Source organism: Lepus europaeus, chromosome 5, assembly GCF_033115175.1.
Source record: "Lepus europaeus isolate LE1 chromosome 5, mLepTim1.pri, whole genome shotgun sequence".
Lineage (NCBI taxonomy): Eukaryota > Metazoa > Chordata > Mammalia > Lagomorpha > Leporidae > Lepus > Lepus europaeus.
In genome coordinates, this window is record NC_084831.1 from 87017734 (window position 1) to 87043541 (window position 25808).

The following is a 25808-nucleotide window of genomic DNA, read 5'->3' on the forward strand; positions in this document are numbered from 1 at the left end:
GGTGCAGAGCCCAAGCACTTGGGCCATCCTCCACTGCACTCCCAGGCCACAGCAGAGAGCTGGCCTGGAAGAGGGGCAACCGGGACAGAATCCGGCGCCCCAACCAGGACTCGAACCCGGGGTGCTGGCGCCGCAGGCAGAGGATTAGCCTAGTGAGCCGCAGCGCTGGCCGGCACCTGTACTTTTCATGCCTGAAGTATGTGAGTTCTGTTGGGGAGTCTTCTGTGTCAGCGGCACACCCTCTTGGGCCTGGCAGCTCCTTGAGCTTTTAGCTACGTGTTTATTCAAAACAGCGTGACTGGTGCTGTGTCACCCATGGCCTGAGAATACAGAGGTGAAACGACAGCATCTCCCCACTCCTGAAAAAAGCTCATGCAGGCGAAAGGCTGTCTCATTGGTGAAGTGTAAAGTTTTGGCCTAACATCACCTTTGGCAAGAATGACTGCTAACTTCAGTATTTGGAAATTTATTGAATAAATCCAAGTAGATCCTATGCTATTTGTAAACAAAAGTAGTCCACACGTGTATCTCTCTTGCTGTTAAGATGTATGTAAGCTTAAGCCTTTAACGCATACCCCACTTCTTCCTTTCTTTTCTCATTCTTACCTTCAGGTAAGCATTCTGCAATGCTTTGCAGGAGTGGGCGCTTGGTCTAGCAGCCATCCCTTCTTGGAGTGCCTGGGTTCGATTTCCAGTTCCAGCTCCTGACTCCAGCTTCATACTCATGCAGACCCTGGGAGGCCCCAGTGCTGACTCCAGTAATTGAGTCCCTGCCACCCATATGGGAAACGTGGATTGAGTTCCTGGCCCCCAGCTTCAGCCCTGGCTGTTGCAGGCATTTGGGGAGTGAACCAGTGGGTGGGAGCCTTCTCCGTCTTTCTCTCTCTGTCTCCTCCTCTCTCTCTGCTTCTCAAATTAATTAATTAATTACTTTTTTTTGGTTTCAGTATCTCCTACATGCCAGGCACTGTGCTAGAATCCTGGCATACTAACAGGAATATGACACTGTTTCTGACCCTCCAAGTCCTTAATTCTATGTCTCCTCTCTCCTCGAACTTCTAAACACTATCTTCCCTCACTCTCAACTGGTGAGCTCACTTGCCACTGCACTGAACAAACAGGACACCAGGCAATGATCGTCTTCCCACCGTCAGCTCTGTTCACCCCCCCTGGAGCTGGACACATACTCTCCCTCCTTTCACAACAAAGTCCACCCTGTCATGCCCTCCTGCCTATACGAGGAATTTATGCCCGCCATCATTTGCCCTCATTTCTTCCTCTTTTTCCTTAAGGTTTATTTATTTTTTGAAAGGCAGAGTTACAGAGAGAAAGAAAGAGAGAGGGAGAGATCTTCTATCTGCTGGTTCACTCCCCAAGTGGCCACAACAGTATAGGCTGAGCCAAGCCAAAGCCAGGAGCTAGGAGTTTTTTCTGGTTCTCCCACATGGGTGGGTGCAGGGGCCAAAGTACTTGGGCCATCTTCTGCCACTCTCCCAGATGCATCAGCAGGGTGCTGGATCGGAAGTGAAGCAGCCACTATCATTGCGGGTGCAGCTTAACCCGCTGAGCCACAGTGCCAGCCCCAATTTGCCATTTTTGCATCATGCCTTAGTATCTTACTTTTTACTATTTTTTAAAGGTGTATTTATTTGAATGGCAGAGTGACAGAGGAAGAGACAAGAAGAAGAGGAGGAGGAGGAAGAGAAAGAGAATCTTCCATCTGCTGTTTCACTTCCTAAATGGCTTCAACAGGTCCGGGCCAGGCTGAAGCCAGGAGCCAGGAATTCCATCTGGGTCTTCTACACAGGTGACAGGGCCCAAGGACTTAAGCCATCTTCTGCTGCCTTTCCAGGCCCATTAGCAAGAAACGCACTGGCATTGCAAACAGCAGCTTAACTTGCCATGATACAATGCCAGCCCCAGTATTGTACTTTTTGAAAAAAATTTATTTTCATTGTATTTCAAAGGCAGAGAGACAGAGTGAAATACAGAGATCTTCCATCCTGTTACCCCCTCTCCAAATGCCTGCAACAGCTGGGGCTGGGTCAGATTGAAGCCAGGAGCCTGAAACTCAGTCAGGGTCTTTCATATGGGCAGGGGCCCACCCAGCTGAGCCATCATGCTGTGCCCCACGGTGCTCACCAGCAGAAGCTGGAGTCAAGATACAGAGCCAGGCGCTCCCTTAGAGGACGCTGGCTTTCCAAGTTGTGTCTCAGCTATTGCTCGGCCAAATGCTCACCTCCAGTTTGGTGCTTTTTAACTAAATCTCCCCGGCTTCCACCCCGTGTCCCAGCCTGCCTTCATCGTGCGGTTTCTCAAGAGTTGCCTACACTTGCTCTCTCCACTTTCTCACTTCTCTTTCTCTGTTCTACTCATTCCAATCACATGCTCATTGCATCTGCTGAAATGATCTTTATCAGATCTGTCACCAGTGAGACTGTGGTGCCAGAGACAATGGCAGTTCCTAGCTCTAGTCTGACCTCGGCAGAGCCATGATCAACTCCTCCTACCTAAAGCCCATTCTGTTGCTGGCTTCTGGAACCTCCGACTCTCGGGTTTCCTCCTGTCTCACTGGAGTGTCTTCTCTGTCACTTCCTCCCTTCCTCGACCTTTAAACACGAAGGAGTGCAGGATTCTATTCCAGTTCCTATTCTCTTAACTTCTCTCCGCCAGTCATTGTGTCCAGTCTCAGTGCCTTCAACTCCATGTGTGTGCTGATGAATTACAAATCATGTGCCTGACCCCATCTCTCTCCAGAGCCCCACCCTTGGTTGTTCACCTGCTTCCTCATGCCTCCACTTGTGTCTCCTGCACACCTCAAACACAGCAAGACCAAAACAGAAGTATGGGTCCCTCTCCAGGATCTTCTCATCTCTAAGCCTTGGCCATCCTAGGGGAAGCATCCCCACTCGCCCACTGCTTCCTCTCAGCACCCCTATCCCAGTCCTTAGCACTGCTCGTCAGCCTTACCTGCAACACAGAACCTGAATCTTTTGCTTAAAGGGATTATTTTGCTTAAAGGGATTCTTTTTTTTTTTTTTTTTTTTTTTTTTTTTTTTTTTGATAGGCAGAGTGGACAGTGAGAGAGAGAGACAGAGAGAGAGAAAGGTCTTCCTTTTGCCGTTGGTTCACCCTCCAATGGCCACTGTGGCTGGCGCGCTGCGGCAGGCGCACCGCGCCGATCTGGGCCAGGAGCCAGGTGCTTCTTCTGGTCTCCCATGTGGGTGCAGGGCCCAAGCACTTGGGACATCTTCCACTGCCTTCCCGGGCCACAGCAGAGAGCTAGACTGGAAGAGGGGCAACTGGGACAGAATCCGGCGCCCCAACCAGGACTCGAACCTGGGGTGCCGGCGCCGCAGGCAGAGGATTAGCCTATTGGGCTGCGGCACCCGCCTTAAAGGGATTCTTACCACTGCACCTGCTACCACGCTGGGCCAGGTTACTGCCATCTGCTGCCTGGGTGAGTGCAGTGGCACCTGATTGTTTTCTGAGTTTATCCTCTTGCCCACTGTTAGAGAAGCCAGAGAGATTGTTGAAAAGGAAACCATATCTCTACCCTTTGGTTAATTCCTATTGCCGTTAGAACAGGACTGATTGTCTCTCCCAAAGCCTCTTCGATCTGCCTAACTCTCTGATCTCACCTGCTACCACTCTATAACCACATGCAGCTGCTTTATCACCCTCAGGGAAGGCCACATGTACTTCTGCTGAGGGCCCTGCCCAACCTTCCGCCCAGCCACAACCCTCATTTGCGTCAGTGAGTGCTGTGTCTCCTCAGGTCCCCTCACCACTGCTCACCCAAAATCTGCCCTGTTTTATTTCTCCCTGAAACCCATCGCAAAGTACGTATTTGTACACTTTTTTTTCCCCTCTTTCCTCTTTCACTGTAAGGCCCAGAGCAGGGGATCCGTGTGTTTTGCTCCATCTTGAAATCTCAGCTGGCAGCTAGAGGTGCTCACCAAATACTTGTGAGTGAGTGGGAAACTGCGAGAGCCAGCTGGGTGGGAAGACCTGGGAGCCCACCGCCAGCAGCCCGGCTGTGCGGCGAGAACCAGTCCCGGGAATGGTCCTAGAAGAGGAGCAGCTGTCGATTTGCTGGGTACTTTTTGAACAACTCACCCTCAGGTGTGATGACGATTTTATCATTCTGATCGGGAACATGTGAAGATCTTGAGATATGTTCCATGTAAGAAATCTTGCCTTGTACCCCCTTTCGTCTCCGGACTCCTTGTGTTTCTTCCACATTACAGCCTGTATCTCCCAGCTCCCTTTCTTTTCTCACTCATCCAGTTTGTTCTTCACAGAACAAACAGTTGGAACTATCTGTATCTGTGACATGCTGTCGGTAAGTGATGTTTGGAATTTTAGTGGTGGCAGGACAGTCACTTTTATGACTAAAATGAAATATTCTACTACCTTAAAATTAACAGGTGTATTTAAAGTAAATTCTTGGGGCAGGCACTGTGGCACAGCAGGTTAAGCACTACCTACAATGCCAGTATCCCATATGGCTGCTGGTTTGAATCCAGGCTGCTCCACTTCTGATCCAGGCCCCTGCTAATGTACCTGGGAAAGCGACAGAAGATGGCCCAAGTACCTGGGCTGCTACAACCATGTGGGAGACTCAGATGTAGCTCCTGGCTGCAGCCTGGCCCAGCCCCTGCCGTTATGGCCATTTGGATTGTGAACCAGTGGATAGAAGATCTCTCTCTCTCTCTCTCTCTCTCTCTCTCTCTCTTTCTCTCTCTCTCTGTCACTCTAATTCTGCTTTTCAAATAAATAATTTTTTAAAGTAAATTATCAGAATGTCATATTGTAACCTTTATGTCCTCTTTACTTTTTTGTCAGGTTTGTTGAGGTGCAATTTGTATATACTAATTTATAAATTTATAAATATACTTCTGGGAATTTTGAGGAAGGTGTAGAGTCATATAAACACCACCATGATAAAGATACAGAGCATTAACATCATCCCAAAGTTTCCTGTCTGTAATCAGTCCCCTTCCACTCACTCCCTGTCACTGATGTGTTTGCTGTCCCCACAGTTTTGCTTTTTCAGAATGGAATCAATCACATGGTATCTGTCCTTCTGATCTTCTGATAGTGCCTTTGAGATTCAGTCACGTTGTTGCATGCATTAATTGGCCATTCTTTTCTTTTTTTTTTTATTAAACTTTTATTTAATGAATATAAATTTCCAAAGTATAGCTTATGGGTTACAATGGCTTCCCCCCTCCCATAGCTTCCCTCCCGCCCGCAACCCTCCCCTTTCCCGCTCCCTTTCCCCTTCCATTCATGTAAAGATTCATTTTCAATTCTCTTTGTATACAGAAGATCAGTTTAGTATATATTAGGTAAAGATTTCAACATTTTGCCCATATAGCAACATCAAGTGAAAAAACTACCATTGGATTACTAATTATAGCATTAAATAGCAATGTACAGCACATTAAAGACAGAGATCCTACATAATTTTTTTTTCAAATTAATTAATTTTCTATGCCATTTCCATTTTAACACCAGGTTGTTTTTTTTTTTTTTTTCATTTCCAATTCTCTTTATATATAGAAGATCACTTCAGTATATAATTAGAAAAGACCTCATCAGTCTGTGCCCACACAGTTTTCCCTGATCGGTGACAACTGAGCGCCAAAGGGGAAACCGGTTAAGTGAAATGGACACTATAAGCAACAATGAACTGATCAGCTCCTGTCCTGACTTTAGATGTACAATGTAATACTTTATCCTTTTTAGTATTTGTTGTTGTTGTTCTAGTACTATTGGTTGAACTCAGTAATTAACACACAATTATTCTTAGGTGTTTAAATTTTAACTGAAAAGTGATCCCTGTTAAATCTAAGAGTGGAAAAAGAGAGGGAGGAGATGAACAATTTGGAACATGCTCAATCGGACTGGCCGCAAATGGTGGAGTTAGAAATGTGCCAGGGGATTCCAACACAATTCCATCAAGATGGCATGTACCAATGCCATCGCACTAGTCCAAGTGATCAATTTCAGCTCACAATTGATAGCTCTGATAGGTCTAAGAGTCAAAGAGATCACACAAACAAGACAAGTATCTCCTAATACTAACTGATAGAATCAAAAAGGGAGAGAAAGATCCAACATGGGAAGTGGGATACACAGCAGACTCATAGGATGGCAGATGTCCTAAACAACACTCTGGCCTCAGAATCAGCCCTCAAGGCATTCAGATCTGGCTGAAGAGCCCATGAGAGTATAGCAGGCATGGAAAGCCAAGATATCATGGAAAAAAAAAAAAAGACCTAAATGAATGATCTCTGTGAGTGAGATCCCAGTGGAAAGAACGGGGCCATCAAAGAAGGAGGTACCCTTCTCCGAAGGGAGGAGAGAACCTCCACTTTGACTATGACCCTATCGGAATAAGATCAAAGTCAGCGAACTCTAAAGGCTTCCATAGCCCTGGCAACTCATGACTAGAGCCTAGGGAGATTACTGACGCCATGAACAGGAGTGTCAAATTGTTAAGTCAGCAACAGGAGTCACTGTGTACTTACACCCCATGTGGGATCTGTCCCTAATGTGTCATCTAAAGCCAAGTGATGCTATGACTGGTACTGAAACAGTATTTTTATACTTTGCGTTTCTGTGTGGGCAATTGGCCATTCTTTTCATTGCTTAAAGGGATTCTTTTGTGTGACTATACCACAGATGTTTATCCCTTTGTAACTTTGAGTGCTAGTTGAGTTTTCAGGTATTAGATCTAGAAATATGATTACTTCCTAGGAAGTATTTGGGTTTACCAAGTAAATGTTTATTGAGCCTCTACTGGGTACTTGTGGATTCTAAGTTAAATGTGGTGGGTTTTTTTTTTTTTTTTTTTTTTTTTTTTTTTTTGAGCAGAAAAATAACAGCAGGTGGAAGAAGGGAGCATGAGCTTTTGTTAGTTTTCAGAAAGGCCCTCGTAGATGGTAAGCTTTGTTAGTCTGTGAACATACTTTAAAAGCTAAACAAATATAGTACATAATTATGGTTTCATTTCACAAACCTATTTTTTAGCCATCTTTGCACACTTTGTCATGTATGTTCAACTTTGTTGATTGCAATTTTTACAAGTTTTTAAACATAGGGTAAATTTTTATAGGATACAGTGAACTGTCTCCACACAGGTACACAGCAGAAACTGATCAGATCAGGCAGTTCACTTTTTCAATTTCCTTATCCTTTCTCTATGCTTAGAGTCTACCAGTTGCTTTCTTCCAGCTCTTTATACAGCATCTGACCCATTAGAGTGAACTATAGTTGCCCCACGGTGCTGTGGAACACTAGAACTGCTTCTTTCTATCTAATTGTGTTTTGGTGCTCATTGTCTAACCTCCCTCCATGCCCCTCCCCTCACCCTTCCCAGCCTCTCAGAACCACTATTACAAGTTAGTATCAACTTTTCAAAATTTCTACATATAAGAGAGAGCATGTGGTATTTGTCTTTCTGTATCTGCTTACTTCACTTAACATAATGGCCTTCGTTTCCTTCCATTTTTCTGCAAATGTCAGGATGGCATTCTTTTTTATGGCAGCACTTACATTATGTATATATGCTATATTTTCTTCACCCATTTTTGGACATCTAGGTTGATTCCGTACCTTGGCTATTGTGAATAGTGCTGCAATGAACATGGAGATGTAGGGATCTCTTTCATAAGCTAATTTCATTTCCTGTGGATTTATTCCCAGAAGTGAGATATCTGGGTCCTATGGTAGGTCTATTTTTAGTTTCCTGAGGATCCCCATACATTGTCCATGAAGGTTATATTAATTTGCATTCCTACCAACAATGTATAAGAATTTCCTTTTCTCCACATTCACACTAGCATTTTTTATTTTTTAAAAATCTTTATGATAGGGGCTGGTTTGTGGCACAGCGGGTTAAACTGTCACCTGCAACACCGGCTTCCCATATAGGTGCCTATTTGAGTGCCAACTGCTCCATTTCCCATCTAACTCCCCGTTAAAGGCCTGGGAAAGCAGCAGAAGATGGCCCAAGTTCTTCAACCCCTGCACCTACGTGAGCAATTCAGAAGAAGCTCCTGGTTCCTGGCATCAGCCCTGCCCAGCCATGGCATTGAGGCCATTTGGTGAGTGAACCAGAGGATGGAAGATCTCTTTCTCTCTCTCTCTTTCAAATAAATAAATAAATAAATCTTTAAAAAAAATTTTATAATAGCTGTTCTCATAGTTCTGATTTGTGTCTCCCTGATTGCTAGTGATGTTGAGCATTTTTTCATATAGTTGTTGGCCATGTGTATGTCTACAACTGGATTGCTTTTTTTTTTTTTAAAGATTTATTTATTGATTTGAAAGTCAGAGTTACACAGAGAGGAGAGGCAGAGAGAGGGAAGTCTTCCATTTGCAGGTTTACTCCCTAATTGGCCTCAATGGCCGGAGCTTCGCTGATCCGAAGCCAGGAGCTGGGAGCTTCGGGTTTCCCACGTGGGTGCAGGGGCCCAAGGACTTGGGCCATCTTCTACTTTCCCAGGCCATAGCAGAGAACTGGATTGGAAGAGGAGCAGCCAGGTCTCGAACTGGTGCCCATATGGGATGTTGGCACTTCACCACAGCACCAGCCCCTGCTTTTTTTTTTCTTTTTCTTTTTCTTTTTTTTTTTTTTCCCATAGTCCGGTGTTAATCCTCTGTCAGATGAATGGTTAGTTTGTGACTATTTTTACCCATTTTCTTCACCATTGCTTGCAGATGCTTCTTAGTTTGGTATAATCCCATTTGTCCAGTTTTGCTTTTGTTATCTGTGCTTTTGGGGTTGTATCCAAAAAAAACAATGTGGATACTAATTTCTTGAAGTGTTTCCCCTATGCTTTCTTGTAGTATTTTCTAAGTTTCAGATCTTAACAATTAGCTCTTTGATCCATTTTGATTTGACTTTTGTATGGGCTGTGTGGGGTGGGGAGTCAAGTTTCAGTCTTCTGCATATGGATATCGAATTTTCACAGGACTATTTATTGAAGAGATTATTCTTTCTCCACTTGTTACTTTGTCTAGAATCAATTGGCTGTACATACATTTCTGGGAGCTCTATTCTGTTCCATTGGTCTATGTGTTATGCTGTTTTGATTACAATAGCTCCATCGTATGTCTTGAAATCAAGTATTGGGATAGTTCTGGCTTTGTTATTTTTTAATCAGGATTTCTTTGGTTATGTTTAGAATCTTCTGCTTCCTTAGGAATTTTAGGGTTGCTTATTGTACTAAATCTGTACACTGTTTTGGGTAGCGTGAACATTTGAATAATATTACTTTTTCTATCTCATGAACATGTGGCCTTTCTATTTTGTTATTTCCCCTTCAATTTCTTGCTTTAGTGTTTTATCATTTTCATTGTAGAGGTTGATTCTAATATTTAGACTCACAATTTCCCAATGAAAATTTTAAGATGGGATAATATGAATATAGGGATTAAGAACACAAACTTTAGACCTAGAGTAACATGGATGTAATGTGTTCATTGTTTCTTAAAGTTGTAGACATTTGTATATCTTTACAGAAAAGCAATACCTGCTCTATCAAATGCCCCTCCCAAGGGTGCAGTTTTCACAGAAGCTGCACTGCTTTAGGCAATGACTCCTTTGGCCCTGGGTCCTCTTGGTTTCCTACCTCGGTTCTTCTTTTTTCTTCTTGCCATACATGGACCTGGTTACCAGGACCCTCACTGTCTGTTTTGCGACTGATTCAGAAATAACAGAGCTATTTTTTGAACCTTTACTATGTGCCAGGAATTTTGCTAAGCATTTCAACGCATAATCTTATTTAGTGATGACAACCACAATGTCTTCCCAGTGCAGTGGCTTTTCTTATCCTTGCTTTTCACACACGGAGACAGGGGTTTAGACAGGGGTTTAGATGTGTTTGGTGAGATCACACAGCTCAGACACACTAGGGTCAGGTTCCTTCAAAGCCCCTTTCCACAGCTGCAGGACACAGAAGCCAAAACCCTTTTCCTAGCTCAGGGCATGTCCTGCAGGGCCTCTGGTCTCCTGTTCCACAGATGGGTAGGGGCAGGGGTTTGGTCAGTGTCTTGTTTTAACGCCCCTGTGTTTGGCTGGTATGGATTTTGTGGCTCTTGTCTAATCCTGGGTTGCTATAACTACTATTTTTTTTGTCCCAGATGTTTGCAGGGGTTTGGCCAGCAGTTAAGCAGACACCACATCGTCTCATATCGGTGTACCTGGGTTTGAGTCCTGGCTCCAGTTCCTGCTCCAACTTCCTGCCAATGTGCACTCCAGGAGGCAGCAGGTCGTGGTTCAAGTAGTTGGGTCCCTGCAATCCACATGGGAGACCGGACTGAGTTCCTGACTTCCATCTTTGGCTGCCTCAGCCCTGGTCATTGTGGGCATTTGGGGAGTCCAACCAGTGGATGGGACATTTCTCTCTCTCATCTTGCCTCTCAAATAAAAAAATATTTTTTTAAAAAAAGATTTACCACAGTGCTGTAGCCTGTTATGATAGCCTTTGGGAGTTTCAATCTGACATTTATCTCTTTCAAAATGGACATGATCTAATCTAATCTTATCTGGCCGTGGTTTGGGGTTTTTTTGTTTGTTTCCCCTACTACACTCATAGATGTCATTTCTAGATACTTGTTTCTTTGTCACTTCTCTATGGTATTGCAACATTTTTTTCAATGAACCTTGATTAATTTTCCATTTTGCTTAATCTTTTGGTTGCTTCTCTTATTTTTGGTGAAGTATACTGGGGACAGATCTGCTGGGCTATTATGCTGCCTACTGTACCTGAAGCAGTGAGTTGTGAAATCAGTTCAGCGGGTGGTCCTGAGCACTTTTAAATTCTTTTTTTTTTTTTTTTTTTTTTTTTGACAGGCAGAGTGGATAGTGAGAGAGAGACAGAGAGAAAGGTCTTCCTTTTTGCCGTTGGTTCACCCTCCAATGGCCGCTGCGGCCGACGCATCTCGCTGATCCGATGGCAGGAGCCAGGTGCTTCTCCTGGTCTCCCATGAGGGTGCAGGGCCCAGGAACTTGGGCCATCCTGCCCTGCCTTCCCGGGCCACAGCAGAGAGCTGGCCTGGAAGAGGGGCAACCGGGAGAATCCGGCGCCCCAACCAGGACTAGAACCCGGTGTGCTGGCGCTACAAGGCGGAGGATTAGCCTGTTAAGCCACAGCGCCGGCCTGAGCACTTTTAAAAGAGACTAGAATAGAAAATATCAAAGTGTATCACACACAATAAAGATTAATGTAGTGTGTGAACTTTTGTTTTAATTGTGTGTATATGTGTTACAATATAAAATATATATCTTATTGTTAATGGTAGTCATACAAATTTGAGAATGGCTATCCTAAGGGATTTTCTTCTTTGGGATATCCTATCATTTTTTCATTCTTCCTTCTGTAACTCAACCACAAATCATGACACTTACTGGATTTCACAGTTGAGTCGATTATCTAAATTCCCTGGAAAAAAAAGCCTATGAGTGTCCTACATCTGTGTGTAAAGCAGCCATTAATTGGTCTGCACCTATCTTTACATTGCTTCTGCTGCCTAGCTTCCTCTTTCCCCTGGTTAGAAATTGTTTTAAAAGAGCATCTCAAATCAGATAGAAAAATCATTGACCAACTTGCATGTAGTGCTCAGAGCATTTCTTACTCTAAAGATAGTGCATTAAATTTGCCATGTCAGATATTCCTCCACCACAAATTCCATGTTGCTGGGAGAGGGAACTGTGATTTGTTATATAATAAGTATACTGTACTGTATATCAGGGCTGCTTTAAGTTATTTATTAACTCCTTTACTCCTATCTGGTCTTTCTGGATGCTGGGAAACTCAGAGCCTAAGTTGTGGTTCACCTTTTAAAAGTGAGAATGCCTTGTATTATGTATAACATGGCTAACCTGACACAGCCCTGTTCCCAGTAACCCTATCTTTTCTCGTATGTTTTCTTCCCTTATTTTTTTGCTAATCTATTACATTATGGCTCCTCAGTGAGCCACATCTCCCAGAGTTCACACACTTGCACAGTATCTGGACTGGGCCTGTGACATGCCTCACCCAGCAGTCTGTAGCAAAAGTGACACTGCCAGTTTTAGGCCTCAGTTTTAAGGAGCCTTAGAGGCTTCCTCTTTGGGGAGCTCTGAGCCACCATGTGATAAGCCTGGCTAACCTGCTGCAGTGACAGTGTGGAAAGAGCCACATAAAAAGGCCGTGAAAAGAGAAGAAGCCCTGAAACTACACAGGGAGAGAAAACCCAGCTCAGCTATTGCTGTGTCTCAGCTGAGCCCAGCCTAGCTTCTGGCATCATGAGCAAATGAATGAGTTAACTAATCAAGTAAAGAGGGAGTAACTGGATGGCCCAGAACACGCCAGCCAGGCCCTTCCTCTTGCTTTAGGGTAGTGTTTCTCAAAATCTAGCTTGCAGACCGCCTGTACAAGAGTGACCTCAAGTGTGTATTTGAAAGGCAAATGTTCAGCCTAACCCACAATCTCTTGGGAAAGGCAGGGGGATCAACATCTAATTAATGAGACTGATGTGGGTAGGGAGACAGCAGGCAACAAGGAGCTGAGGATTGCAGCACCTGCGCTGCTGTCCCATGTGCCCCGCTGAAAACTCCCACTCCCTTCAGTTCAGACTGCAGCCACTGTACTGCTTAAGAACGGGAGCCGGCTGGAAGTATCTAATACAGCTGCCAACTGCGCCCTACAGTGACCTTTAGTTCATTATAATGCTTTTATAATAAAATTGCTTTGGCCAACACTCACACTCCCAGCATGCACCTGATGCTATGACACTTCTGAGATTTCCAAAAAAGGGCAAGGCAATGGGCGGTACTCAGTCCTGGCCCAAACTCTGCCTTCCTGGAGTATTCAATTAAGCGTAGCTCTAGACACCCATTCCCTATGCCCAAATAAAAGGACAACCCAAACCTTTTAATGGCAGCTCACTCTCTCTCTGTTGAGCTTGCCTGCATTTTTCCTTGAGTGTATATTTTCACTTTCAATAAACCTTCCTTCTCTGCTGACCTTTGAGTATTTGCTTGAATTCCTTCTTGTGTCGAGACAAGAACTTGGACCCGACCTAAGCAGGAGCCACCCCACAACAAGAATTCCTCAATTGATTTGTAGGCAGAATAGTTGAAGAACCAGCTTCAAGGCCTTCTCCAGACCGTTCTCCATACTGTTGGATGCTTACCCTCCTTTTTGACATCTACTGCTCTGGTCCTAGGAGTTTGATCCTGCTGTCACTCAAACACTGGTTCAGATTTCTAAGTCAGTGATTTCTCATGTTGGTATTTTTCCTCTCACCTACTCTAGACTCTTCCACCCAGCTCATTCACTCCAGATCCCCTGAGTCTTCAGGTTCCCTCTGCTACTGAGGTTTTTCTTGTGTCACAGCTGGAGAAACTCATGCTTTAAAGACCAGAAATCCCCAGCTGTGCAAACTACTTCAGGCGCTCACCTTATTTCTCAGATGAGCCACATCAGCTCTCAGAATTCATTCTTTTTAAAAAGTCATGATGAGAGGCCAGCGCCGTGGCTCAACAGGCTAATCCTCCGCCTAGCGGCGCCGGCACACCGGGTTCTAGTCCCAGTCAGGGCACTGGATTCTGTCCCGGTTGCCCCTCTTCCAGGCCAGCTCTCTGCTATGGCCCGGGAAGGCAGGGGAGGATGGCCCAAGTCCTTGGGCCCTGCACCCGCATGGGAGACCAGGAGAAGCACCTGGCTCCTGCCATCGGATCAGCGCGGTGCGCCTACCGCGGCGGCCATTGGAGGGTGAACCAACGGCAAAGGAAGACCTTTCTCTCTGTCTCTCTCTCTCACTGTCCACTCTGCCTGTCAAAAAATTAAAAAAAAAAAGTCATGATGAGAACTCTGAAAACTTTATATACTTAAGTATAAGGACAGAACAGTATCGGTTGACTTTATCAGTTAGTAGATCATTGGTGAACTCAAGGAGATCAACTTCAGCATAGTGGTCAGGGAAACAGCCAGATTTTACAATAAGTTGAAGAAAGAATGGAAGCTGAAGGTTAGGGATGGTTTTCATCAAGGTGGGAAAGAGTACTTGCAAGTGGCAGGGAAGGAACAATAAGGAAGGAAAAGTTGGTAACAAAATAATGTGTGTTGAGAAGGTAGGATAAGCTGGAAGGGAGAACTGTTTGTAAAAATAAGGTCTCAGAGAAAGAAGGAAGATGTTCCAGTTTTCTGTTGCTGCACCACAAAGGATCCCAAACTTAACCGTTATCTCAGGATTTGGGGGATCAGGGACTTGGGCAGGCTCACCTGGGCAAAATTCTTCTTCCCCACATGATATCAAATGTGGTTATTTGCCAGGTCTTCCGGTAGATGATTAATCTACAAGATTGCTGATGTCATTCACATGTCTGATGTCTTGGCGGGTGTTGCTGGAAGGAAGGGCTAAGCTGGGAATATCAACCAGAGAATCTCTGGTAGCCTTTCCATGATGGTTCAGATTCTCCATGATGGTTCAGATTCTTGTCCTGGGCAGAAACAGTCAGACTTCTTATGACAAGTTATTGACCTTAGTGACCCAGCCCAGATCAAGGGACAGGGAATTAGATCCTACCTATTGATAAGAGGAATGTCAAAGAACTGATAGCAGTTTTTAAAATTTTTATTTATTTTTTGACAGAGTTAGAGAGTGAGAGAGAGACAGAGAGAAATGTCTTCCCTTTCTGTTGGTTCACCCCTCAAGTGGCTGTTACGGCTGGCGTGCTGTGCCAATCCGAAGCCAGGATTCAGGTGCTTCCTCCTGGTCTCCCATGTGGGTGCAGGGCCCAAGGACCTAGGCCATCCTCCACTGCCTTCCCAGGCCACAGCAGAGAGCTGGACTGGAAGAGGAGCAACCGGGACAGAATCCGGCGCCCCAACCGGGACTAGAACCCGGGGTGCCGGCACCACAGGCAGAGAATTAGCCAAGTGAGCCATGGCACTGGCCTCTACTGAATTTTTTTAAAAGATTTATTGATTGATTTGAAAGTCAGAGCTATATATAGAGAGACAGATCTTCTACCCTCTGATTCACTCCCCAGATGGCCACAATGGCCAGCACTGGACCAAGTCAAATCCAGGAGCCAGGAGCTTCATCCAGGTCTCCCATATAGGTGGCAGGGGCCCAAGGACTTCCCAGTTCATTAGTAGACAGCTATATCAGAAGTGGAGCACCCAGGACAGGAACTGGTGCCTATGCAGGGTGCCAATGTCACAAGCAGCAGTTTAACCTGCTACACCACAATGCCTGCCTCTCCAGCCCCGAACTGTTTTTTCCTACCAAACTTTTGAAAGGTGGACTATGTGGAGCTCTCAGCTCCTCTCTCTGCACTGTCTCCCCAGGCGATCTAGTCCCATTACTTCAAAGACCTTTATATGTGATGTGTTTTGAGTTTATATTTCTGGACTCAACATCTTGCCTGAGCTGCAGTCTTATACACCTAATTGCCTACTCAATATGTCTACTAGGTGACTAACAAGCATCTCAGATTTGCCAGAACCAAGCAACTGAATTTCTGTCCCACCCCAAGGGTGCCTCAGTCCTGGCTTTCCCCATCCTAATAAATGATTCAAACACACACTCAGTTGCTCAGGACACACACCTGGGCGCCCTGGTTGGCTCCTCTCTCTCCCTCACACAGCACACTCAGTGCTTCAGTAAGTATCTAGATCCCATTGACTCCAACTTCCGAAACACATCCTGGACCGAACCATTTCTCTGCATCTTAATTCTTGCTCACCTGAGTCAATGACATTGACATTGTTGCCTCTCACTGGTCTTCCTACTGCACTTTTCTTTTTTTTGAGAGGCAGAAGAATATTTCTCTCTCTCTCTCTCTCTCCCAGACAGCTGAGAGTAAAGACTATTGTAGCATTTCTTTTTTTAATGTCTACATTAGTTTTATTTATTTGAAAGGCAAGATGATAGAGAGAGAAAGAGAGAGAGAGAGATCAATCTTCCATCTACTGGTTCATTCCTCAAATGCCTGCAACAGCCAAGGTTAAACCACAGCAAAATCAGGAGCCAGGATCTCCATCTGAGTCTACCTAGTGAGCGGCAAAGCCCCAAGGATTTGAATCATCATCTGCTGCCACCCAGGATGTGCATTATCAGGAAGCAGGACTGGAAGTTGGGTACCTGGGACTCTAATTGGGCACTCCGATGTGCGATGCAGGCATCCCAAGCTGTGTCCTTACCACAATGCCTGCTCCTTCCTCCCGCTCATTAAAGAATCAACTCTATCAGGCTCTAATAACACAGAAAACCCAGGAAAACACAAATGTCAATGCTTTCTATCCTCACATGCTTTATTATAGCCTTAGCAAGTCCATCGTACATTCATATCCACATTTCTATCTCTTTCCCATTGGTGAAATCTGTATGTTTTTCAGTAATTAAGTTGACATATTTTTTGTGTATGTGTTGATCATTTTGTACCTTTGTACAAAATATTCTACTTGATATCTAATACATTTGGCACAAAATTTATTTCCTTACTCAATTTCCTTACTCAATGGTCTTTTTTTAAAGATTTATTTATTTATTTGAGAGGTAGATTTACAAAGAGAGAGAGATACAGAGAGACAGAGAGAAGGTCTTCCATCCAATGGTTCACTCTCTAAATGGTTTCAAGGGCCAGAGCTGAACTGATCTAAAGCCAGGAGCCAAGAGCATCTTCCTGGTCTCCCACGTGGGTGCAAGGGTCCAAGCACTTGGGCCATCTTCTACTGCTTTCCCAGGCCATAGCAGAGAGCTGGATTGGAAGAGGAGCAGCCAGTACATGAACCATCGCCCACATGGGATGCCGACGCTGCAGGCAGAGGCTTAGCCTATTATGCCACTGTGCCAGCCCCATGTGGTTTTTTTTTTTTTAAATGAATGTTATAACCCTTTTTGATTAGTTGGCTTTTATGGCCTCACATATACCACTCCTCCAGAATGTTGCTGTGAACTAGACACATTTAAGAAGGTGATGAAAAGAGTAGTTAAACAAATAATTACTTTGGACAAGTGAAAGCCTGGTTAAATTATTTTTCTTAGAGAAATGTACATATACACATAACAAAGCAGCTTTTGGAAGCCAGATCAACTTGCTGGACATGCTGAACCAGTTCTAGCCTGTTCCCAAAGTTGAAGGCAACATGTGTGATTCATTCCCAGGACATATCAGAGAACTGAGTGTGTTTCTACATGATATAGCATGTCAATAATGTCATGAGGGCCTTGACATTCCTTTTGTGAAAACTGACATGTTGTTTACTAGTGTGGCTAAAGAACCAGGATAGAAGTGGATATGCAATCATAATTGATCAGCAGCCAGGTGAACTCTGTAGGGTCTTGCATTTAGCCCAGAAAGAGGCTTTTAAGAATCAGTCTCTCACCAGGAGCTCTAAGAAATGAAACATAGCTCAAACCTCTTTCAGTCTGTGCCTGATCTGGAATCTTGATTAGAGAACCTATTTTTAGAGTTGTCCACATTTGGTCAACCACATGTGTGGGACGAAAGAACACAGCATGGCTCTGAATGTGTGTCTATAATTGTTCTGTTCTGGTTTTTTGTTTTTTAAGGTTTGTTTTTTTTTTTAAGGATTTATTTCTAAAGGCAGAGCAATATAGAGAGAAGGGGAGACAGAGAGAGAGAGAGAGAGATTGATTTTCCACCTGCTAGTTCACTCCATCAATGGCTACAACAGCTTGAATTTGGCCAGGTCGAGGCCAGGAGCCAGAAATTCTACCCGGGGTCTCCCACATGAGTGGCAGGAGCCCACACAGTTGTACTGTCTTCCACTGCCTTCCCAGGATGCATTGGCAGGGAACAGGATTGGAAGCAGAGAAGTCAGGACTCAAACTGGCACTCTGACAAAGTGGGATGCTGGCATCACAAGTGACAGCTTCGGTTCTAGTCCTGACTGCTCCACTTCCCATCCAGCTCTCTGCTATGGCCTGGGAAAGCAGAAGATGGCCCAAGTCCTTGGGCTCCTGTACCCACGTGGGGGACCCAGAAGAAGCTCCTGGCTCCTGGCTTTGGATTGGTGCAGCTCGGGCTGTTGTGGCCCATTGGGGAGTGAACCATCAGATGGAAGATCTCTCTCTCTCTCTCTCTCTCCCCCTGCCTCTCTTCTCTCTGTGTAACTCTTTCAAATAAATAAATCTTTTTTATTTAAGTTTTTTTATTTTTTTTTTATTGACAGGCAGAGTGGACAGTGAGAGAGAGAGAGAGAGAGAGACAGAGAGAAAGGTCTTCCTTTGCCGTTGGTTCACCCTCCAATGGCTGCTGTGGCTGGCACGCTGCGGCCAGCGCACCACGCTGATCCGATGGCAGGAGCCAGGTGCTTCTCCTGGTCTCCCATGGGATGCAGGGACCAAGCACTTGGGCCATCCTCCACTGCACTCCCGGGCCATAGCAGAGAGCTGGCCTGGAAGAGGGGCAACCGGGACAGAATCCGGTGCCCCGACCGGGACTAGAACCCAGTGTGCCAGCGCCGCAAAGCGGAGGATTAGCCTATTGAGCCGTGGCACCGGCCAAATAAATAAATCTTTAAAAATAAATACAAGTGGCAGCTTAACCCACCACGCCACAACAGCAGCCCCTGTTCTCTGCTTTGAGCAGCAGTCGAGAGCTGGAAGTTTTCCTTATCTATTTCCTGTCTCCTGACAGATCTGGAGGTAATTCCCACACTGAATATTGATTTAATAATTCTTTAAGTCTCCCAAAGCCCTCCAGCTCGCACTGAGCTGCAGCAGTGGTGACCCCAACCCACCAGTCATACCTGCCCTTCCCCAGGCTGTGTGTGAGGCTTTTAAGTATGTGGGTGACAGCGCTGTGGTAGCTGCCTATAAGTTCCCACTCTAGCTTCTTTCTTTCAGATTTATTTATTTATTTGAAAGGCAGAGTTACAGAGAAAGAGGGAGAGACAGAGAGGTCTTCTATTTTCTAGTTCACTCCCCAAATGGCCACAACAGCTGGGGCTGGGCCAGACTGAACCCAGGAGCCTAGAACTCCATCTGGGCCTCTCACATAGGTGCAAGGGCATAGGCACTTGGGCCATCTTCCACTGCTTCCCCAGATGCATTAGCAGAGAGCTGGATCAGAAATGGAGCAGCCAGGACTTGAACTGGCACCCACACAGGATGCCAGCACTGCAGGCAGCAGCTTTACCTGCTACGCCACAGCACCGGCCCCCACTATTTCCTTCATAAAGACAAGCAAGTGGCCCCAAGGCCCTGGGCACTGTCCTCTTGCTCTCCAGGATCAGCCTCCTGCCAAATCTGGGCCAGGCCTCTCCACTCATTCCCTCTTTCTCCTGCTGAGGTTCTCCTCCAGACTAATGGGGTTGGGGTAGAGAGGGATTCCTGCCTGATTCCTTCTGGGGATGCTACAACTCTCTTAGTCGTCAGCTAGCCAGAAGGCTGGCTCAATTTCAGCTTCCACAAGGCTTCCTTTTTCTTTCAGCTTTGTTGTTAAGGACTTAGAAGATGTTTTGTCAGAGACCAGGCCAGAGACATTCAGCTACGTCATAGCAAGCACTTCCTCCTGTGCAGACAGCTGGGGTCCTGAGACGAGCCACACCTCCCAGGTAACCCTAGCCAGGCAGCCTCACCCACTCTTCTTCCCCTTTCTTCTTGTTTGGTTTGAGAATTTTAATCATGATGTTCTAGAGGGTTGACTGCCAGTTCCAAATTCTGTGTCTTTGTCTCCAGGAGGTTTTGAGACACTCACGTAGGTAGGGCTCTCTTATCTCAGACTTTCCAAAGTGAACTGTGGGTCTTCTCTCCTACTTGAGGAAGGTGGGCCCTGTCCACACAGCATCTCTAACACTTTCCAAAGCTTGGTCGAATTCTCAGGGAGTTACAGTGTGAGCCTCTGCAGTATTCTGTGCAACAATTTGGCACCAGCCTCTTCTTTCCACTAGTTTCAACTCATTCCAGTTCTTCCACCATCCAACCAACTCCTACACACCCATAATTACAAAGCTCTGGGATATTAAAAGCAGCCAGCACTACCACCCTGCATCAAAAAAAAAAAAAAAAAAGGGTCTGGGGCCCTTGGATTTCAATGACAGCAAAAGTGGGGGGAAGATGTATGTATAAGAAGCAGAATAAACAAGACTTTGAAGTTAATATTCACAAATACTTCTTCATTGCCTACTTACTGCAAGCAAAACAGAATTTTAGAGTTTGCCAACATAATCCAAGCTCCCATTATCTCTTGCCTGGATTCCTAAACAGTTTTCCCACTTTTCCTCTTCCCCACTTCCAACACATTCTCCACACAATGTCCTTTAAAAACCATGTCATGTCGCTCCCTCGTTTAACTCTTTTGGATGGCTATCCATTTGACACAGAAGAGAATCCAAACTCTAAACTTTGGCCTCCAAGGCCCTGATCTGCCTACTTCTCCCGACTTCCCTCAAGCACCCTCCACCCCCCATCCTCTGCTAACTCTGCTGCAGGAGCACCCGGCCCCTGGGAGTGGCTAGGATATGACAAGCTCTTTCCCGAGTTAGAACCTGCATCCGTGCTGTTCCATGCCTGGAAAGGCTGTTGTCCTGGCTCAGGCTGTGTTTCCCTCCTTCGCATTCTCCAGGTTGTAGATTGAATGTCACCTTCCCGGACGGGCCTTTCCTGACCATCCTTTCATGGTCATAATTATTATATCACTATATATATAGATTTACCTTACCACTATCACACTGCTACTTCTATAGTAATAATTAACAAGAACAATAAGAAGAGTAGTAGGTCACCCCTCTCATTCGCTGCCATCCTATGGCTAGTGGCATTCTCTTCATATGTTAGTTTGTTTTCTGTCTCCTCAACTTGAGTGCCAGCTTTCAGAAAGCATCAGCACCATGCTGGTCTTGCTCACTGTTGGGTCAGTGTCTCCTGGCATGGTGCCCGGCACATGTTAAGCAATGAGTAAACATTTGTTGAAGGAGTAGAGTCTTAGAATTAGAAAGTAACTTAGAAGTCACACAATCCATCTTGCCCCTTGCCCCAAGGGCTTCATTCTCAGAGCTCGTGAGGCCAAGGCCAAAGCTCCTTGGATAGTAGTGTTTATCCTCGTGGAGACCAAAAAAGGAACCATGGGGAGGAGGTTTCTCTTTCCTTAAATGTTTTTGGCTTCCTTGTTCTGACATCAGCTCTGTTTTTTACCACATAGACAAACAGTCATGAGTCACTTATTGTTAGCTAAGCAGCCAGTCATGCCTGTGGCCACTCCTTTGTCAGGAGAGGTTATAGTTGAGTGGGTTCCGGATTAATGTTCATCTAGTTGATCATAGGATCTTAAAGATTTTTGTCTGTTAACATCTCTAATTATCCCTTGTTATGGTATTTTCCAAACCATAAGCTTTGATTCATTGCATATGGTAAAGATAAATATAGTCTAGCGAAAGTTTTGCTTTAGTCATATATGTGACTCTGTGTGTGTGTGTGTGCTACCATGATGTAAAATATATTTCTTATTGTGAAAATAAACAACAACAACGAAAGCTCTGAAAACCACCTACATGCTCCTTCAGCGTCTTCTATTAGCAAGGAGGCTCTCTCTGAGTGCTCGGATGGATTTGGGTTGACTTCCTGAGCTGTCTCTGATCAGGACTCTGAGGCTGTTCAGCATTGAGGCAGGGATAATTCTGCCGTATTTCTAAATGAAATCACCCCCCCCCCCTTATTAACTGCAAACACTGAGAGAAAAATCTCTCAGAAGCATGGGAACTGCATTAACACCTAGAAATAAACCACAAATACATTATTATCCTCACCGTTAGTTCTCTATTACGTTTGTTTCCTATTCTTATATTAGACTGTGACCCAACAGATTAGAGCCTAAATGGCCAGGAGTCCAGTAACAGCTGGGATGGCAGGGAACTGAGGGAGGGAGGCTCAGGAATTAAGCCCCAAAAGACCACTGGGTTCTCCCTTTTGTGTCAGTCATCTTCTGACAGCTTGGCTTCTCGTTTTGCAGCACAGTAGGAAGCAAGATCATTGCCTGAGAGGGGGATAGGGAGGATGTGCTGAAGGTCTGAGGAAAGAGAAGGCCTGAAGTGAGGGGGGAGTGAGCAGACCAAGGAAGTGTGACGTGGCCCTGGGGAGAGCCGAGAGACGTGCCAAGTGGACCCAGTGAGCCTGAGTGCAGTTTAGCTGGGGGACGCAGGCAGGCGGTAGTCAGAGAGTCGACTTGAACCAGAACAAAAGGAAATTCTGTTAGGGAAAGGAAACAGCCTAAACAGAATGACTGAGTTATGGAATGTGTAAACCGAGTAAAAGAAAAATCTCTTGGGCATCAGAACCAATTCATTTGGCTTCAGCCTCCACTCAGACAGCAGGGAAACAGCCTAGTGCTGTTCTCTTGCAAGTAAAAGTTGTAGCACATCAGACCCAAGTCCGGAGGCTTAAAGGAGGCTTTGTCCCCCACCCGCCCCCAGTCTCCTGACTCCCGGCACAGCATCTCAGCTACAAGAATCACTTAAAGTGTCTCTGATTCTGCAACTTCTGTTCACCTGCCACAACACCTGTGGGGCCTTTTCTAACAACATTGACTATAAATAGCTAAAAACAGCTGAATCTCCACTGTGGCGTGAGAAAGATGAACAGCTCACCAGACAGATAATTTCAGCAAAATTCCAGTATGCCAGCAAACCATAATTAATATTCATTGGCGGAAGGGTTTATTTTTTCTCATTGAGAAGCCAGTAAGACTAGGGAATTACCTCTCCCCTAGTCTAATATGATGCCTTCTTTTCTGTGTAATTGTCTCATTTTTAATCTCAAGATGTTCCAGCTGAAGCTTACCTTGTTGAATCTGAATCATTATAACCACCTACAAAAATCCTTACTCTTAAATGTTGCAATCATTTTTCTTGTTCAACCCACAAATCTTTTTTTTTTTTTCTTTGACAGGCAGAGTGGACAGTGAGAGAGAGAGACAGAGAGAAAGGTCTTCCTTTTGCCGTTGGTTCACCCTCCAATGGCCGCCGCGGTAGGCGCGCTGCGGCCGGCGCACCGCGCTGATCCGATGGCAGGAGCCAGGTGCTTATCCTGGTCTCCCATGGGGTGCAGGGCCCAAGCACTTGGGCCATCCTCCACTGCACTCCCTGGCCACAGCAGAGAGCTGGCCTGGAAGAGGGGCAACCGGGACAGGATCGGTGCCCCGACCGGGACTAGAACCCGGTGTGCCGGCGCCGCAAGGCGGAGGATTAGCCTAGTGAGCCACAGCGCCGGCCCAACCCACAAATCTTTACCAAGTGTCTATAGTATGACCAGCAGCACCATGCCATAGCCTACAGATGCAAACCTAAGTCACGTAGAAATAATTGCTGCCCTAGCAGAGCTTACTCTTAAGAAACAGTCACAATGAAACATGGAAGTTGCTTTACAAAGACAAAGGGTCGGCCTTATGGTGTAATGGGTTAAACTGCTAATTGACGCCAGCATCCCATATTGGAGCAGTGGTTCCAGTCCTGGCTGCTCGCTTCCAATCTGACTTCCTGCTGATGTGCTGGGAAAGCAGCAGATGGTGGCCTAAGTCATCCACATGGGAGACCTGGATGGAGTTCCTGGACACTAGCTTCAGCCTGGTCCAGACCTGGCCATTGCAGCCATTTGGGGATTGGATCAGCATATGGAAGCTCCCTGTCTCTCCCTCTCTCTGTCACTCTGCCTTTCAAATAAATAAAATAAGTATTTTTAAAAAGGGAGTGAAATCAATTCTTTTGAACAAACTTGATCTCTGTCACTTGTTGAGAATGAGCTCTGTTTATTTTCGAGGGAATGTTGTCACAGAGAAGATAATACCCATGCTTCTCTCAATTACCTTTCGGTCTGACCTTCCAGGTCAACAGAAGCATCAAGGAAGTGCATCTGTGTAAATGCAGAAGGATCACATCTCTGCCTGCCTCTCACACATTCGCTGTTCCCAAGGGAGGAGGATCCGCCCTGCCAGGAGCCACAAGGGCCACAGCACTGCCCGAGTGTCGTGGACACAGTGAAGCAGGCTCACCAATAACCAGTCCCAAGAGAAGACTCTTTTTTTTTTTTAAGATTTTTCAAAATTTATTTATTTGACAGGTAGAGTTACAGACATTGAGAGAGAGAGACAGAGAGAAAGGTCCTCCATCCAATGGTTCACTCCGCAAATGGCTGCTATGGCCGGCACGCTGCGCCGATCCGAAGCCAGGAGCCAGGTGCTTCCTCCTGGCCTCCCATGTGGGTGCAGGGCCCAAGCACTTGGGCCATCCTCCACTGCCTCCCCGGGCCACAGCAGAGAGCTGGATTGGAAGAGGAGCAACTGGGACTAGAACCAGCACCCATATGGGATGCCGGTGCCGCAGCACTGGCCCCTCAGGGAAGACTCTTACTACATGCAGGATAGCAGAGACCGTCGCTGTGCCAACCACCTGGTCCGGGAGTTGGAACCCTTACACCTACCGATCTTGGGCTTCAGTTTTAACCAATTGCTGAGTCTGGTGAGACAGAGCACGCTCACATGCAACAAGTTATGTGGAACTGATGTAATCCTCACAGATGAGCAGCCAGGGGCAAAAGAAGCTAGGGTCCATTGTGAGTGGTTTCCCCAAGGCTCACAAAGGCTGGCAGGGTACATGGAGTCTCAGCTGAGGGTAGCCCACCAGTACTGCAGCTGAGGGACACTAAAAAGAACCCACTGTGGGTTAAGTACCTCAGGGGCAACATGACTCACTGGGCAAATCTTAGAGGGACACTGTGCTTCTGGGTGAGAAAGAACCAAAGTTCAAGCTGTCTTGGGCAGTTCCTCCCTAACTCAGGTTGTGATATCCCCCAAGAGGGACAGGAACAAGGCCTTTGCTGTCTCCAGCAGTTCCTTCTGTCTAATGATACTGCATTCCCAGCACATTTTGTGGTTGCTTTGACAACTACAAGCAAGGAAGAAGGGGAGAACCAGATTGGTCCAGAAGCTCACAGAGAACTCCCCTACAAACAGATTTTGAGCCATGTTGATGATTCACAATGAATCACTTAACCGAGCCCCTCGCCTGTGGCAGGATTGCAGACAACATTCCCCAGCCTCCTCTGTGACCACAGTGACTGGCCTAGGGGGACAGGCTGCTGACTCAAGCCCAGCATAGTGCCTGCCCAGAGAAATCAGAGGTGGGGATGGGAGCAGAGAGAGGACGAATCTCTCCATGTGGCTGGAACGAAAGTCAACGTGGAAGCTGTGGCTGCCATCTGCCGTTTGTCATTTGGCTCCAACAACTGAGATGCCAAAAATGAAGGAGCAGACTGAGCTCTCCCTGAGTGCCGGTGGACATTGCTGTTCCAGTTCCAACTCTTCGGAGGCCTGGTGCTGACATTCCCCCCTCAGCTCAGGGACACACCCCTATTTCCTTATCCTGTCTCCCTTCCTACCTAAAAAAAGTTCAAGTTGCTTTCCACTGTTTTTAAACATAGGTACCCTGATGAATCCTGAAGGCTGGGTGTTGCCCATCCCCAGCCCCTGGTGAGGCTGTGGTTGCTCCAGCATGTGCCCTGCAGGTGCACACTGTTTTGTCCCCTGTGCTCTCCGTTCATTGGGCCTGCGAGGAAAGGCAAATGAGAACAGAAGCGCGCAGAGGAGTGGGAGGAATCAGACGGAAATGAATTCAAATCTAACCACATCGCCTATTTGCTGTTTGACTTTCAGCTAGTTCCTAAAACTCTCTCAGGCTCCCTTTGTGTATATTAGTGCCTATCTTGCTGGATTCATTAAATGAAATAATGCATGTTGGGGCTGGTGCAGTGGTGTAGAGGGTAAAGCCACCACCTGCAGTGCT

General features: G+C 45.9%; 1 protein-coding gene across 2 annotated transcripts in view; it reads left to right on the forward strand.

The window, feature by feature from the left end:
* CCDC18 (coiled-coil domain containing 18) overlaps positions 1-23872 on the forward strand; it is a 174360-nt gene extending 150488 nt beyond the window's left edge. The window contains exon 30 of one of the 2 annotated variants that reach the window (XM_062191764.1): positions 23854-23872. The gene's annotated coding sequence lies outside the window, so the exon portion shown is untranslated. Of the gene's footprint in view, positions 1-10158; positions 10357-23853 lie in introns of those variants that run through there. The other variant, XM_062191752.1, reaches the window with a different exon arrangement.
* The last annotated feature ends 1936 nt before the right edge of the window (positions 23873-25808 follow it).